The sequence below is a fragment of the Dendrobium catenatum genome, unplaced genomic scaffold (assembly GCF_001605985.2).
Source record: "Dendrobium catenatum unplaced genomic scaffold, ASM160598v2 fragScaff_scaffold_955, whole genome shotgun sequence".
NCBI lineage: Eukaryota > Viridiplantae > Streptophyta > Magnoliopsida > Asparagales > Orchidaceae > Dendrobium > Dendrobium catenatum.
In genome coordinates, this window is record NW_021319417.1 from 270,105 (window position 1) to 286,234 (window position 16,130).

Genomic DNA, 16,130 nt, shown 5'->3' on the forward strand with positions numbered 1-16,130 from the left:
GGGAGGGCTGCCATGGCAAACGTCCAGAATTTTCTGGGCAGCAAGGAGGTTGTAGGAAGTCTTCTCACAGCAAAAGGGGATGAAGTTTGGAGAGTTAATCAAGTGGAGGGAGGTGGGAAAGGTTGCCGGCTAGGGGAAGGAGGAAGAGAAATTTCTATTCTCAGATTTTAGGCTTTGGTAATCAGAGGAATTACATTCCAAATATGAAATTTATCTCAAATTTCAGGAATTGAGGAATTGATTGGATTTAATTTGGGGTGGGAGAAATTATTGTGGAAAGAGAGAAGATTGGAGAGAGAGAGAGAGGGGGGGGGGATGCGGGTAGAGAGGGGCCGGCAGCTTCAAGAGATGGGAGGGGTTCGTGGAGATGAAATCAAGGGTTGCTTGATTTGGAATTCAAAATTAGGAAGGACTTAATTAATTCCAATCTAGTTTGAAATTCAAAAGGGCTGAATTTGAAAACTTTCTTAAAATAGATTCCTATGTTTGAAAAGTTTTAAAATTCAAAATTGATTTGAATAATTGTGATCAAAACTTTCCAAATGAGATTGGGTGAAATATGGAAAGTATTAATGGGAGATTTGAGATTTGGAGGCAAGGAGAAGGGCTAGGCCGGCGGCTAGGTTAGGGTTTGGGTAAGGGGCCGGCGGCTAAGGTTAGGAGGAGGTTGGTTTGTTGGATGGTGGTGCTAGGCCGGCTGCTATAGGGGGGAAAGGGAGGGCTGGATTGGCCGGCGGTGTGGGGTTGGTGGGGTGAGGGGAGTGACGGTTTGGGGGTGGAGGGCTTAGGGTGGCCGACGGCTAGGACAAGAGGGGAAGAAGAGAAGAAAAAGATAAGGAAGAAAAGAAGCACGAACCCGGATGCTTCCAAGGTTGGTGGGTGATCTGATTTTCCCTCTCCTAGAGATTTCTCTCCAAAGCTCTCAAGCTCTCACACAAACAAAAGAGTGCAGGAAATTTCATTAACATTCATTCATTACCTTCAAAAGAAATATAAGAGGGCTATATATAGCCTCATACAATGAAAGGGAAAATAAAAGATGACATTTCCCCTAGTGCTTACATATGATAAAACCCTTAAGGGTACAACGGGAAATGGTACTAAAACAAATACATAAAACAAATAAATAAAACTAATACATATGAAGACAGAAGACTAAAGAATAGATCGGCGCGATCGTGGCCGTAGATCTTCGGCCACGTCTCTAAAAGACTTTTCAAGATCTGATGTCCGCATCACTCCTTAAATTATAACCTATTTCATGGTATTCCAACATACTTATTTAAACAAAAGTAGTTCATACGATTGGATATACATTTCAAAACTATCCCTATTTTTATTTTTGTTGCAGGTTGAGGTTATCAAGATAGCTCTTTCAGTAGTAACCTACAGATATGCACAATTCGAAAACATGGTCAAGAAGTAGGCACTGAAAGTAGCGCCACTCTTGTCATGGAAAGACTTAATTCTTGGAGAAATAAGAATTTATCTTTGGTAGGGAAGATTACTCTTATCAGGTATTCCTTTTTATCTTTGCCAAAAAATTTATCAACACTTTCTTTGGTTCCCAAAAGGTTATTGCATGAAATGGATAAACTTAGTAGGGATTTTATATGGCATAAATCCAATGAAAAGAAGGGTTCGCATTATGTTGCTTGAGGAGAATTATGCAAACCGAAAAGTGCTGGCGGTTTGGGCATGCACTCGGCTGTTCTTAAAGCTGGTCCTCTTAGAGCAAGATTACATGGAGATTAATTCAAAATTCTGATTCTTTGTGTCACAAGAATATCATTGCTAGATATGGGAATAATGTATTGAAGGAAGAAAGTAAGAAAGGAGCTTCTATTGCATATCAATTTTTTTTAGATGGCAGCAAATATCGCAAACCCATTATTAGGTGGAAAGTGGGAAATGGTGAAAGTATTAATGTGTTGAAAGATATCTGGCTTATTGATCGATGTCTTAATTCCTGGCCGGTAGTAGCTGATTGTGTGGGAATGGAGGATACGATGCTGCATCAATTCATATCTATCGAAGGTAACTGGAATGTAGATGAGCTTCAACGTTACTTTCATAATGATCTTATAATGTTGATTTTACAAGTTAAAATCAATCATGATATTCATAATGACCAAGTGGAACCTATGTTTCGTTATTCCAGGAAATCGATCTCTGCTTTGGCTTATGAGGAAGCAACGAAAGGAAGCATTATGGAGGATGATCTTGGCTTTTCAAGGTGGCTTAAGAAATTGAAATTGAATCCAAGAATGGAATTGTTTTGGTGGAGATTAAGTATGCTATTCCTACAAACCTCTTTCTTAAATGTAGAAAACTTTCTTATGATGATTTATGTGCGAGAGGATGCCATGAAATAGAAAGTTATGCTCATATTGTGGTGAATTGCTAGTTTTTGATTGAGATTATTCAGAAATTAAGAGATAGGGGATTTAACATTCCAATGTTTCAACCATTGGAATATTGTTTGGATGAACTTAGAAAACTCTCTTTTCAACACTCCAACATGGTTAACATATATTGTAGTTTATACAGCAGTTTTTCTAGCTTGGAAGAATCGGACTAACTTCAAACATGGTAAAAGTGTTCTTCCAAGTGCGGTGGTGGCTTCTAATGTGTTGTATATGTCCATGAATCATTATAATCCAAGGCTAGATAGCTGGAGTGTTAATCTCCTATGGGAGTTTCAAAATTTTTGGCACCCTCCACCCCTAGATTGGATTAAAATAAATGTGGACGCTTCGCTTTTGGAAACTAATCTTGCAGGGATAGCAGGAATGCTTAGAGATCATAAAGGAAGACTTCTTCATGCTTTTGGAAAAAGAAGAATTCATTGGGATGTAGCTCAATTGGAGTTAGATGTGGTTGTTGCAATAAGAGAGGTTATACAAAGTTGGATGATGGATAGTGAAGGTATAATAATTGAAGGTGATAATCTCAACATTATCAACTTCATTAAAGATTCTTTGAAGAAATCTAATTGGCAAATGGATATTGATTTGTTAAAGGAGCTTCTCTTTCTTAATGATTTCAATAAGGTTATTTTTAACCATGTTAATAGAGATTGTAATAAAATAGCCGATTTATGTGCTACTTTGGCTTTAGAAGGTAGTTTTATTGTTGATAGTTTTTCTTTTAGCAACATTCCTTCTTCTTTACTTACTTTGTTAAAGAAGGAATGTGATCCTTTTATATCCTGTAATTAGTTCTCCTTTTAATGCAATTTGCAATTTTTCAAAAAAAAAAAAGAAAGAAAGTAGGGCCACACACTTTTTAAAAGAGTAATGCTCCACTCCCAAAAGAATTCCCCATATAATCGTTTTTCAGGTTTTGTGCCCCATACTAATGTGGATATATGATCCTCGCTTTTAAGTGGTTCACATCAATTTGGGACACAAGATTTATTTGTGGATTTCTTTAGGGAGTGGAGCACTACTTCTTAAAACAAAACTTAGATATTGGAAACTATTTTCTAAATTTATACAATAAGGACCGATAATGACAAAATGAACTATTTGTTTAAGATCCGCATTTCAATAGACATATGAAGGAGAATATTTGATTTTGAAAGTAAAAAATCCTGAGTTCTCAAGAAAGGCCACGCCATAACATGCCATAAGACTTGAGATCAAATGCGTGGTATGGAAAAGGTGAAGTGCACGCATGGTCCTTTTGTTTATTTTGTAAAAGTCTAAATATGTTAAGGTGTGGTCGATCCATATACTCATTGCATCCATGGCAGATGCAAGCAAAACATGATCTCTAACATCTGTGTAATTCCAAGAGCAGCCTCAATCACACATGCAAGAAAAGCTCAACAAGATGGCTAACAAAGAACATTAATAAAGTTGTAAGCAAAATAGCTGGTGAATATCATTACGTCGAAAGGATTGCAAGTTAGATGAAAAAGAAACCACATCCCCTTATAACCTAAATGCATTAAAAATTGTCGGCTTCTCCATAACAAAACTAAAGCAGGAACAATTAGGTTGCCATGCTAGTCCAAAGGCCCATGGGTGTAGGAGTTTAAATGAACTGCCTTCTATTTCTATTTCCCACCAAATTCTTTTTCTTTTGCTTTCAGTAACTTTATAAATAAAGCATAAAAATTAGAAAAGATGGCTTCATCCCTCAATGAGATTTTTAAAAAAAAATGCATAGAAGGCATATATTGTTCAGGCACATCAACAGCAACAGAACTAGCATGGAAGTGAAGATTATTCTTTTTGATCTAAAATGCTCAGTCCTGAACAGTGAAATGAGATTAATCCATCAACTTTCTGCCAAGGAACCAATATATTCCAGTTAAAATCAAGTCAAATCATTCAAACTTTAGCAACTACCTTCTTACTAGCCCTTTTAGACTCTCATTATCTGTCAACTTCTAACAGTATTCTCTTTAAGTCCTTGAATATTACGATATCAATGACTAGTAGGTTGAGATATAAATAAGGTAGGATTGCTATTATAATAAAACTCATATTGACAACGAGATATGATGTTCTCCCCATGAATATATTTTAGAGTATAAAGAATGATTTTCTAAAAAAGTTGCATCCTGGTATAATATTTTTTAGTATTCAGAGAATGATATTTATATTCTTGTTTATGAGAACAATAGCCAATAACAATATATTTTATGTTTTGAGTCTAATTTAACTCTTTAGTGAAGGGAAATGTGTACAAAGGTAGAGCAACTGAACACTTTAATAAAAATAAAGGAGATGAGTTTGTTTGTACAATAGGTAAAGGAGTTCTGAATTTTAGAATTTGTGATGGGATATAATTAATGATATATTCAACAGTGAGACAATCTCTCTTTCACTCAAATAATTAACAAAGCACCACTTTATCTTTCAATAACATCATCAACTAATTATAAATTTTAAATAAATTAAATTGTATATTGTATAGTCGATCATTATTCTATTGATTTTAAGCCCTATATCATCTAAACATTTTCTTCATTAATGTAATTTTTCCCTTATTTCAATAGTTGTCTCACCAATTAGAAGTATGTCATTTACAAAAAATATAGACCAGGAAATCTCATTTTGAATATCTTCACAACAACAACAAGAACAACAACAAGCCTTTATCCCACTGTGAGGTAGGCTACATGAATCCTTTTTCTCCACTGTCCGGTTAAGAGTCAAATTCTCATCAAAATCTAATAAAGAAAGGTCATTTCTAATATTTTTTAACCAAGTCTTTTTAGGTATACCTCTACTTCTTAACATAAGTCAAATCTAATACATCTACTTTCCTAACCGGTTAATCGAAGAGCCGCCATTTTATGTGACCAAACCATCTAAGGCGACTCACTCTAATCATATCTTCCAATGTGGAGCTACTCCAACCTTTTCGTGTATATGCTCATTTTGTATCATGTCTCTAAGAGTAAAGTCATTCATCCACCTGAGCATCCTCATCTCTGCAACACTTAACCTTAATATTATGCTTCTCTTTTAGTGGCCAACAATCAACACCATAAAGCATTACAGGTCTCACTATCATCTTATAGAATTTTCGCTTTAAGTTTGAGAGGGACTTTTCTATAACACAACAAACCCGATGCATTCCTCCACTTCAACCATCCAACTTGAATTTTACTAATATATCCCCATCTATTTCACCATTACTCTGAACAATAAGCCCAAGATATCTAAAAATTTAGTTTCATTAATGACTTGATCGTCCAAAGTCACAATCCCCCATTAGATCTATTATTAATAAAATTACACTCCATATATTTAGTTTTATATCCACTCAAATGAAAGCATTTAAACTTTAAGGTTGACCTCCATAATACAAGTTTACCTTCAACTCCCTCTCTAGTCTTATCAACAATAATATCATCAACAACAAGCATACAGCAGAGTACAACCTCTTGCAAATGTCTAGTGAGAACATCCATGACTAAAGCAAAAAGACATGGGCTTAAGGCTAATCCTTGATGTAATCCAACTAAAATAGGAAAATACTTTGTGAAACCACCTTGTGTCTGAACACAAGTAATAGCTCCTACATACATATCCTTAATGACTAGAATATAAGCGTTATTAACCCATTTCTTATCTAGAACTCTGCATAGCACTTCTCTTGGAACTTGATCATATGCTTGCTCTAAATCAATAAAAATTATATATAGATCAACTTTATTCTCTCTATACTTAATCAAACCTCTCAATAAATGTATAGCTTCCATAGTAAGCCTATCTGGAATGTATCCAAATTGATTTTGAAAAACATTAGTGTCACGCCGCAACCTATGCTCCATAATTCTCTATCATAGTTTTAAAGTATGACACATTAACTAAATTCCTCTACAATTCGCATAATCTTGTGCATCACCTTTATTCTTAAAAATAGGAATCAAACCACTCATTCTTAACTAGGCTATCATCTTTTAGTCTTTAAAATAATATTAAAAAGTTTAGTAAGCCAAGAAATTCCTTCATCTTCTAAGCATTTTCACACCAATATTAGAATATCATCAGGTCCAACAGCTTTTCCACAATTCATTTTTAAAGCCTCTTTAACTTCGATTTTACTAATACGCCGATAAAAATAAAAAATCTTTATTTTTATTTAGGGCATGGTTTAAAATTGCGCAATATGAGGCTCGCCTTGAGGCCCACCTTTGCGCAATTCCAGTAAAAAACGCCTCGATGCTTACGCCTCGAGTTTTTGTTATGAGGCTTGCGCCTCAACTTGGTTGAGGCCCGCCTTAAGGCCCTCCTCGCCTCACTGGCATGAGGCTTACGCCTCATGCTATATATATTAAAACTTACATAAATCTTGAAGTAAATGCCCGACATTGGACTCTATAGGAGAGGAGGAAGGGGAGAGAGCAGTTCATCATAATAATGATTCAAATGAAGAACTCCTTAGTGATGATAGTGCTGATGACTTATGAGTTCTTATGTGATATGTCATTGCTATTTATTTTTAGAAATTGGAATTATATGTTAATGAAAAGAATACTGGGATTTGGGAAAGATAGAATTTTGAGTTGAACTATATTTCATGTTGTCTTATTATTATGATATTTTGATTTCACTTCATATCTTATGCCTTTTTATGTTTTATATTATTCACTCAATAGTATTATAAAAAATTTATCATTTTATGTTTACGCAATCTTTTGATTTTGAGACTTACGCCTCAAAACGCCTTGAGGCTTACGTCTCACCCTCACGAATGGAAAACGCCTCAATACCCGAATACGCAATTTTAAACATTGATTTAGGGTGCTAAGGTCACTAAAGTCAATCACATTCTCATAATACACTGAAAAGTTTAGCAAAATATCTCATCCATCTTTGTTAAATATCTTCTTCTAATAAAAACAATTTTTTATCTTCATCCTTAATACACTTCACTTGAACTAAATCCTTACTACTGTTATCTCTATGCAGCTAACGTATACATATATCTTTCGTGCTCCTTAGTATCTAATCTATATATAAATCATTAAAAGTTAAAATCTTTACATTGCAAATTCCTTTCTTAGACTCCTTACGGGCCTCTACATATCTCCCCCAATTAACAAAATTTTTACAGTTAAACAAATTTTTATAACAAATCTTCTTATATTTTATCTTTTTTGGCACATTTTGATTCCACCACCAACTATTTTTACTATTAGGAGATTTTCCCTTTGAAACTCGAAGCACATCTTTTGCAATATTCTTAATTCACTAGCGCACTTTTTCCAACATAACATTAACATCCTCATGCAAGACAAAATCTTAAGATTTAAAATCTTACTCTCAAAAATATTTCTGTTAATATTTTTTAAATGCCCCCATCTAATCCTAGAATATCGTTTACTTTATTTTTTTTATTTTCTGCATTTTTATCTTAAAGTCCAAAACTATGTACCATACATAAATCAAACAAAATTTGAGAAGATCCGCATGACCTCAAACTCATAGACGCATACATCAGGAACCTCCCATCTGCACACAGTCCTGTTACATCATCATTGTCGTTGCGTTGCCGCTGCTGCTACATTGCTACTACTCTAAAAACTCTCCTCTTGTAGTTTGAAACTCATTTTGCTATTGTTAATAAAAGGAGGAAAGCAATTGACCACAATAACTCTAAAAAAGATCTTCTAAGAGATGAGTGGGGGTAGGGGGGGGGACTTTTGAATACATAAATTATAACCTTAGACTACATGTTTATGCTGTACTATGAATGGGAGAGTATTTATTTAGCATTTTTTGAAAGTTTGTTTGACTTTTAATGACCTTACTTTGACTTTTTATAATTTTATTTTAACATCTTACATTAATATTAGTATATTACTAATTATTTTTTATTTTTATTAATTAAACAATTTAATTATGTGACATACACCTCAAAATGCCATGAGGCTTATCTTTCACCTCACAAAAAGAAATCACTCCAATATCTAATTGCGCAATTTCAAACCTTGGATGTTCAAAGCATCATTTCTCATGAATTAATATTTGAAAAAAAAAAAGTTAAGCACACATTTTTAGTAAGGTGGAAAGATAATCCTCCTCCAGATGATTCTTAGAATATCAAGGAACCACAAATTTCTAACAAGCTCCTGAACACTCGGATGACTACATTGAGTTTAACTCGGTTCTTTCACAGCAGAGGAGTTGACATGGCACATGCCTTAAAAATGGCCAAATTAACAGGTTTAAGTCCAAATGGTAATAGACCAATTAAAATAAGTAAAACCAGACCATAACAGTCCTAAATTGACCCAGCTTCAATTCTTTTTTAAGCCAATTATTATTTTTGGTTGAATTTCTCTTTTTGTAATTTGAATTATTTTATTAGCATTTTATATTTTCAAGGATAAAAATATATTTAATTTGAATATTTGTTAGCATCGGATATTAATTAGATCTGCTTTCAAATATTAGGCCGTATCATTATAACCAAACTTCTGTCAAGGGAAGGGATTCATGATGAGTAATTATTGATGTTTTGTAGGTTACAAAAATTTGCAGTTGGCTCTTATAAGAGTGTAATTCTGAGACCAATTTTCAAAAGGCAAATTTTGCCCTCATAACTTTATGATCTGAAACGAGGTTTATCATAAGCACAAACCCTAATGATTCATTACCTCTCATGGTCACGAGAATAAACTTTTGATAAGATTAGTTGGTCGAAGCTAAGCATTTGGCTTATAGTAGCAGCAATTTTGATTTGGATTTGGATTAAGATAGAAAATATATCGTTGTTAACTTAGAGTGGAAAATGGGAAATGGTGATAAACCAGATCAAGATCTCATTGTTCCAAGATTTAAAATTGCGTAAATAAGCCTCGAGGCGGTTTTCGTCCGTGAGGTGAGGCGTAAGCCTCGAGGCGGTCTGAGGCGTAAGCCTCACGGACGCAGAATTGCGTAAATGAGAATTTAAGGGTTTTAGCAGGTAAATAATAGCAATATTCAATCATACAATAAAAACATCTAAATGATAAGTGGAATTAGTGGAAATTAAGAAAAAAGATGCAATAAAAGCATGTTCTAAAGCACAAAACCACAAAATTATAGTCTATCAGAACTCCCAAAATACAATTAAGAAGGAACATATAAAATAACGAGCATGTACCGCTCGGTACCGAGCATGTACCACTCGGTACTGAGCGGTACTGGAAGTTTAAACAGTGGTCGAACAGCTTATACTGATTGGTGCGATGAATTTTAACACACCGCGGGACCGGGTTGATGAGGCGTACGCCTCACTTATAATTGCGCAATTGCACCTTAGAGGCGCGCCTCAGACCAAGAGGAAAATTGCGTAAGCCTCGAGGTGTATTTGGGGCAAATTGCGCGCGCACCTCTTGTTGCGCAATTTTAAATAGAGCATTGCTCCATCATATTCAATGTAGTCACAGACTAAAATTTACTTAGTCAAATGAGGAAGTCGACCTAACATGATCAATGACCATTGATAGCAGCCATTCGTTGCATCGTTAAAATGAACTTAATAAATTAATATAAGACCCTTCAGTTATGAAATGCATGTAACAACTCGAATTTTTTAAATGATTTTTTAAATGCAAAATCTAAACTCTTGTTTGAACTACTGCGGTGCAGCGCTATGCTTTAAAGCGCTGAGACATTGGGTTTCGAAGCATTATGGCGCTAGGAATGGTTGTTGCGGCGTTGAAGCCACTATTCTATACTAATTTTGGATTCAGCATGTAGCACTGCGATGCTGAGTGGTGGCCCTACGATGCTACCGACGATATATATATATATATATATATCCACTCATTGTCCCTCATTTCCACACACCACCGGCTTGTCTAAGAAGGAAACGGAAGAAGGGAGAGAGAAACGAGAGAGGGAAGAAGAAATCCAATTTTGACTGTCAGATCACTTTGCCTCTTTTACAAAAATTTCAAAGATCAAGATAGGTAACTCAAATCCTATCTCTATTTTCAAACATTTTGATTTTGATTGCAAAATTCTGCTCAAAACTGATTTTATTGCATTTTTCTGGTTTTATAAAACTTCTACCACGTAACTTTTCACATGTTATATTACTGAATATTTTGATCAATTTGGTTGTTTGATTTTGATATTTCACTAGGTAAAATAAAAATTATACTATTTTAATATTTGATAAATGCCTATTGTTAATGCAAGCATTGAGTTTAGCTTATCGTTATTATTTTTATAAATGTGTGTGTGTGAAACAAAGACTTGTTAACTCGTTGGTTGAAGATTGATAAAACTGTATAGGTTGGTGGGCCGACGAGTTTTCATTTAAATATAATGGTTTGGTGAGATCGAACGATTGAGAGTTATAAAGAGTTATTACTAATGGGCAAGGAATGACGACTCTGTTTATTAGACTAACAGTTGCAGACTACCAATTACTACATACTGGAAAAACACCGTGATAGTCAAAGCTCCTTGTTGAATAATATTGGATATGATTATTGAAATGAATGTTATTAATTCATTATTACATTTTGACCTAATAATTGTTGTATTGATTCACTGCTACCACTGTACTGCTATATTATTTTAATGATTATTGTTCTACTGTCACGGTACTGTTTATTGTTACCATCGCCGGTTTACAGATATTGATATTATTACTGCTACTGATTTACTGTCTCTGTTGCTACTATTGATTCACTATTTACCGATCTGCTGATAATGAGCACATGATTCCTATATTAAGTGATATTGAGCATGTGAAATAAGACATTGATTGGATACTGATATAGAATAATTGACCTTTATGTGTATACTGATTTGATTATATTGCACAGTCATAAATTCTAAAAAATTTCTAGATATTATGGTTATTGATTTATGATTTACAAAATTTCCTCATTGCTTATTCGATTCAATTTTTGTACTGAGTCATTGATTTATTGGCTTATCAATTTATTAGTTCACAAGTACAGATTCTACTGGTTTTCATATTGGACTATTTTTTATTGTCCACAAATTTTACTGGTTTTACACTGCACATATTCATAATCATAATAATTGCTACTGTTATTAATTGACTAACAATATGCATACTTTTTTACTATGCTTTGAGTTCAATTATAAGATTTAATGACATGTTGGGTTTTTTAACTCATCATATGTAGTTTAAATAATTTCATATTAGGACAAGGGAGCAGGAGTGAGGCGAGATTGATCAAGATTCCCAAGGCTTATTGTTGTTTTTTTTTTGTAGTTATTCACTTGTACTCAAGGCCTGATGACTTCTGTAATTATTTAATTCTTGAGTATTGTATAATTTTTGGAAGTAATAAATACATATGTATATTGACGTTTTGATTACTAGATTAGTTTCAATTGATATCATTGTCATATTAAAATATATTAAAAGGCGTTGATATTGTTATATTAAAAGATAAAAAAATTCTTCCAATTTAGATTTTGGACTGACACAAATTGGTATCAAAGTATAGTTGTTTGAAGAATTGATTGAATTGTTATCAGAGTTGTAGGAATTGATCGTGAGTCGGGTAAATTGGGTATATTAAGATGCATTATTTTACATATATAATTGATTACATGTGCGACAAACATTATCATACAAAAGTAAACAGCTGGAATGGACCTGCCAAAGCAAGATGTACCAAATGAGTAATACAGTGCAGCTCCAATACTGTCAAACACTATTATAAAGCTAGCCAATATTCTTGCATAGATAATGTGAGATACCCAAAGCAAGCCATCAGGGAGCAAGGAAAAAGAGGGGGATAGACAATTGCAAACACTTTACAGGTTGAAGCCCCCATTGTTCAAAAGAGTTGTCAGGCCTCGTGCTTTAGAAGACTGGTTATTGAGAATAGAGAAGAACTTCGATAACATGCAGTGTCTAGAGAACAAAAAAGTACTTTTAGCTGTTTTTCTATTTGAAGAAGCTAAAAGGTGGTGGATTGAATAGCGGAGAAAGAAATTTTAGGGGAAGACCAATGTTAAAATCACTTAAGATGAATTCACTACAATGTTCAGGATGTGGTTCGTACCTCCGTTAGCCCGACAATAGATATAGGAAGCTTTTATTAAGTTAGAACAGGGTTGCAAGACAGTGATGCAGTATGAAGCTATTTACTACATTAGCTAGGTACGCTCCTCATTTGATTTTGACTACTTAAGAAAAGTACACAGATTTCTTCAGGGATTGAACAGGAATTTGAGACATTCGTTAATACCTCTACGGATTCAAGAGTTTTTGAGTTAGTGGAGCGAGACAGACTAGTAAAAATAGATTTGGCAACAACAACTATGTATGAGGTGAGCTCCAGGTATGATAGCATCAGGAGGACCAGAGATGAAGCAGAGATAGAGACAGTGTTGTTGAGATTATTGCAATTTAGTTCTTTATTGTTGATATTCTGGCAACATGTTTGTTTTTTATGATTTCAAATATTATTATTTTAATTATTATTTCTCCTAACATATTTTGCATGTATTGCTTTGTTATTTGTGTGTACTAACGTTTCAGGGAAATCATACTCCAGATTGTTGAAGACTTCAAATCAGATCAGTTTAAAGTTTATCGTAAATGATGTATTTTTCATTTTATTGAGTTTGAGAGAGTGTGATTGTAATTGAGTAATTGTGCACACACACAAAGGAGGAGAGATTAAAACTTGAATTTTTAAACCTGATCGTATTATACGAATTCACTTCGTACGGGACAATTTGTTCAGTTATTTTCCCATACGAGCAGCCAAACAAACAGAAATGAACATTTTTTTAAGTATAAATCGTACTGTACGAACACAGTTCGTACATGGCTTTCACGAGTACGAAATGGACAGGTTTCAGGTCGCGTAAAAATAATTTTCTAAGTATGGATCGTACTGTACGAATACAGTTCGTACATGCCTTCCAGAGTACGAAATGTACGGGTTCCTGAACGCGTAAAAAGAATCTTTCTAAGTATGGATCTACTGTATGAACACAGCTCGTACATGCCTTCCAGCGTACGAAATGGATGTGTTCCAGGTCGGGTAAAAATAATTTTTTCTAAGTATGGATCGTACTGTACGAACCCAGTTCGTACATGCCTTCCAGAGTACAAAATTGTGAGGTCCCATTTCGTCCCTACGTTTCGTAGGGACGAAATTTGAAAATTTTCTAACTGTTCTTCTCGGACGAACTTGGTTCATACTGAACAATGATTAGGTACGAAATGATTTCGTACCGATTCACAACAGGTTCGTACGCAATAGTTTTTGAATTGTTCGTATGTCTGAAATATGATCGTATTGTATGATCGTGTACATTCAAAATTTAACAATTCAATTTTCTGGATGATTTTTCGTGTCTTTTGTATAAAAGGTCCACTAAAACTGATGTAAAAAAACTTGTCTTCATAATTTTTCAAGGGAAATTGAAAGAGAGAATGTGAAAGAGTGTTTGAGAGAGATTTTTTGCAAGTGGAGTGTGAAGGATTCACAAGGTTACTCAAAGGTAAGGATCTCAGTGTAATTTGTGTTTTCCACTCTTCTGCTTGTCTTTTTAGATTGCTCGTGAGAAAATCTTTGAAGAAGATCTGGTTCTCTGCCGACACTTGGAGAGTATGAAAGGACGACGGTTCTTTGCCGACACTTGGAGTGTGTAAACAGTAGACGGTTCTCTACCGACACTTGGAGAGTGTGAAAGGATGACGGTTCTCTACCACACCGGAGATTGGTGGAAGAGAGTTTTGTAAAGGCTTCTCCGCCTTGCTGTGGGGGCAAAATGAGAAACATTTTTAGTAATAATGCAATACCTAAAGATGAAGTATTCAGAGAGTGGATGTAGGTCTTGTTTAACAGAACTACTAAATCTTTGTGTCATTTAAATTTTCGCATTTTCTTTAGTGCAAGTTTTTATTTTGTTGTTGAAAAGTTATTTTTAAACTTTAATTAACTTAGTACGAATCTTAAAAGTTTTTTATTTTATAAATCCAAGAGTAATTTTTTAAAATTACCAATTCACTCCCCTTTTGGTTAGCCTTGGAACATTAGCTTAAGCTTAACAACCTAATCAAGATTCAACAAGTGGTATCAGAGCTTTGTTTCAAAACTGTAAGTTTAGATTACTTTTTGAAAAACGAGAATGGCTACTTTTGGATACCAAAACACACCAGAAGGTTACTCGATCACTAGATCTCCTTTGTTTGACAATTTTATTTTTGATTTTTGGAAAATAAGCATTTTTACATTTTTACAGTCACTGGATTATCGTATGTAGATCTTAGTACAATAAGGGTATACAAAACCAACTAGATTAGTTGATGGTATTAAAGTTGAAACACCCTTTGCAGATTGGACTATAGAAGAATGTAACTTAATACAACTTAATGTAAAATGTTTAAACAATTTCTTTTGTGCACTTAAGTCAGAATATTATATGTGAATTTTCACTTATAAAAGTGGAAATGACATATGGGATAGATTTTGTATTACTAACGAATGGGCAAATGAAGTAAAGCAATCTATATTAAACATCATGTTACATGATTATGAATTGTTTCGCATGAAACCAAATGAATCCATTTCTAAAATATATATAAGATTTACGCAAATTGTCACTTCTTTACATACATTGGGTAGGGAACTAACGAACGTTGAAATGGTTAATAAAATTCTTTTTTTTTTTTTTTTTTTTTTTTGAAGAAATGCATCAAAATTGCATTAAGAACCAAAGAATCTAATTACAATTGCTAAAAAAGAGGTCACATTCCTCCTTGATTGAATTCAATAACAAGGAAGGAATGTTATTAAAAGAAGAGCTATCAAAAAAGAAACAACTAATCAAAGCCATAGTAGCACATATATTGGCTACCTTATTACAACTTCTATGGACATGTTGAAAGACAACTTTATGAAAATCATTTAAGACGAAGAGTTCCTTTGTCGGCCACCTATCCACAATCCATTTATTCTTTTTGAAAGAATCTTGTATGAAAGTAATAATGTTGAGGTTGTCACTCTCAATAATCACCCCTTTGTACTCAAGCATCCAACTTGAAAGACAACTTTATGAAAATCGTTTAAGACGAAGAGTTCCTTTGTCGGCCACCTATCCACAATCCATTTATTCTTTTTGAAAGAATCTTGTATGAAAGTAATAATGTTGAGGTTGTCACTCTCAATAATCACCCCTTTGTACTCAAGCATCCAACTCCTAATGTATTCTCTTACCAAGAACAGTTCCTCCAATTCAAGTTTAGCAATGTCCCAATGGACCTTCTTCTTCCCAAAAGCCATGATGAACCTGATACGCTCTAGGGTTCCCAAGTTTGGGTTTGCCCTAATGCTCCTTCAAAGAAAGGATTTCTCCACCAAATCCAAGAAAAATAAACACAAGAGGGATGAGAGGAAGAGCAAGAACCATTGCATTCAAAATCCAAGGGAAAAAGAGATACAATTTGTCCACTTCGAGAAGGACAAGGTCTCCCACTACAAACCCTAGAAAAACAAGATAAAGAAATTAAGGAGGCTAAGAGAAAACTCAAATCTTTCATAATCCTAGAAATCCCCCCCCCATTCCTTACTTAAAGCAAGCCAAAAGACCAACAAAACCCACTAGTGGGCTGCCCAAAATGAACCGCCCAGCTCAGGGCAGACCCGAGCCAAACCGGTCCAG

At 34.3% G+C, this 16,130-nt stretch overlaps 1 protein-coding gene across 2 annotated transcripts in view; it reads right to left on the minus strand.

The window, feature by feature from the left end:
* The window catches only part of LOC110105717 (COP9 signalosome complex subunit 6a), a 62,565-nt gene that overhangs the window by 16,705 nt on the left and 29,730 nt on the right, over positions 1-16,130 (minus strand). The gene's annotated exons all lie outside the window — the stretch shown is intronic.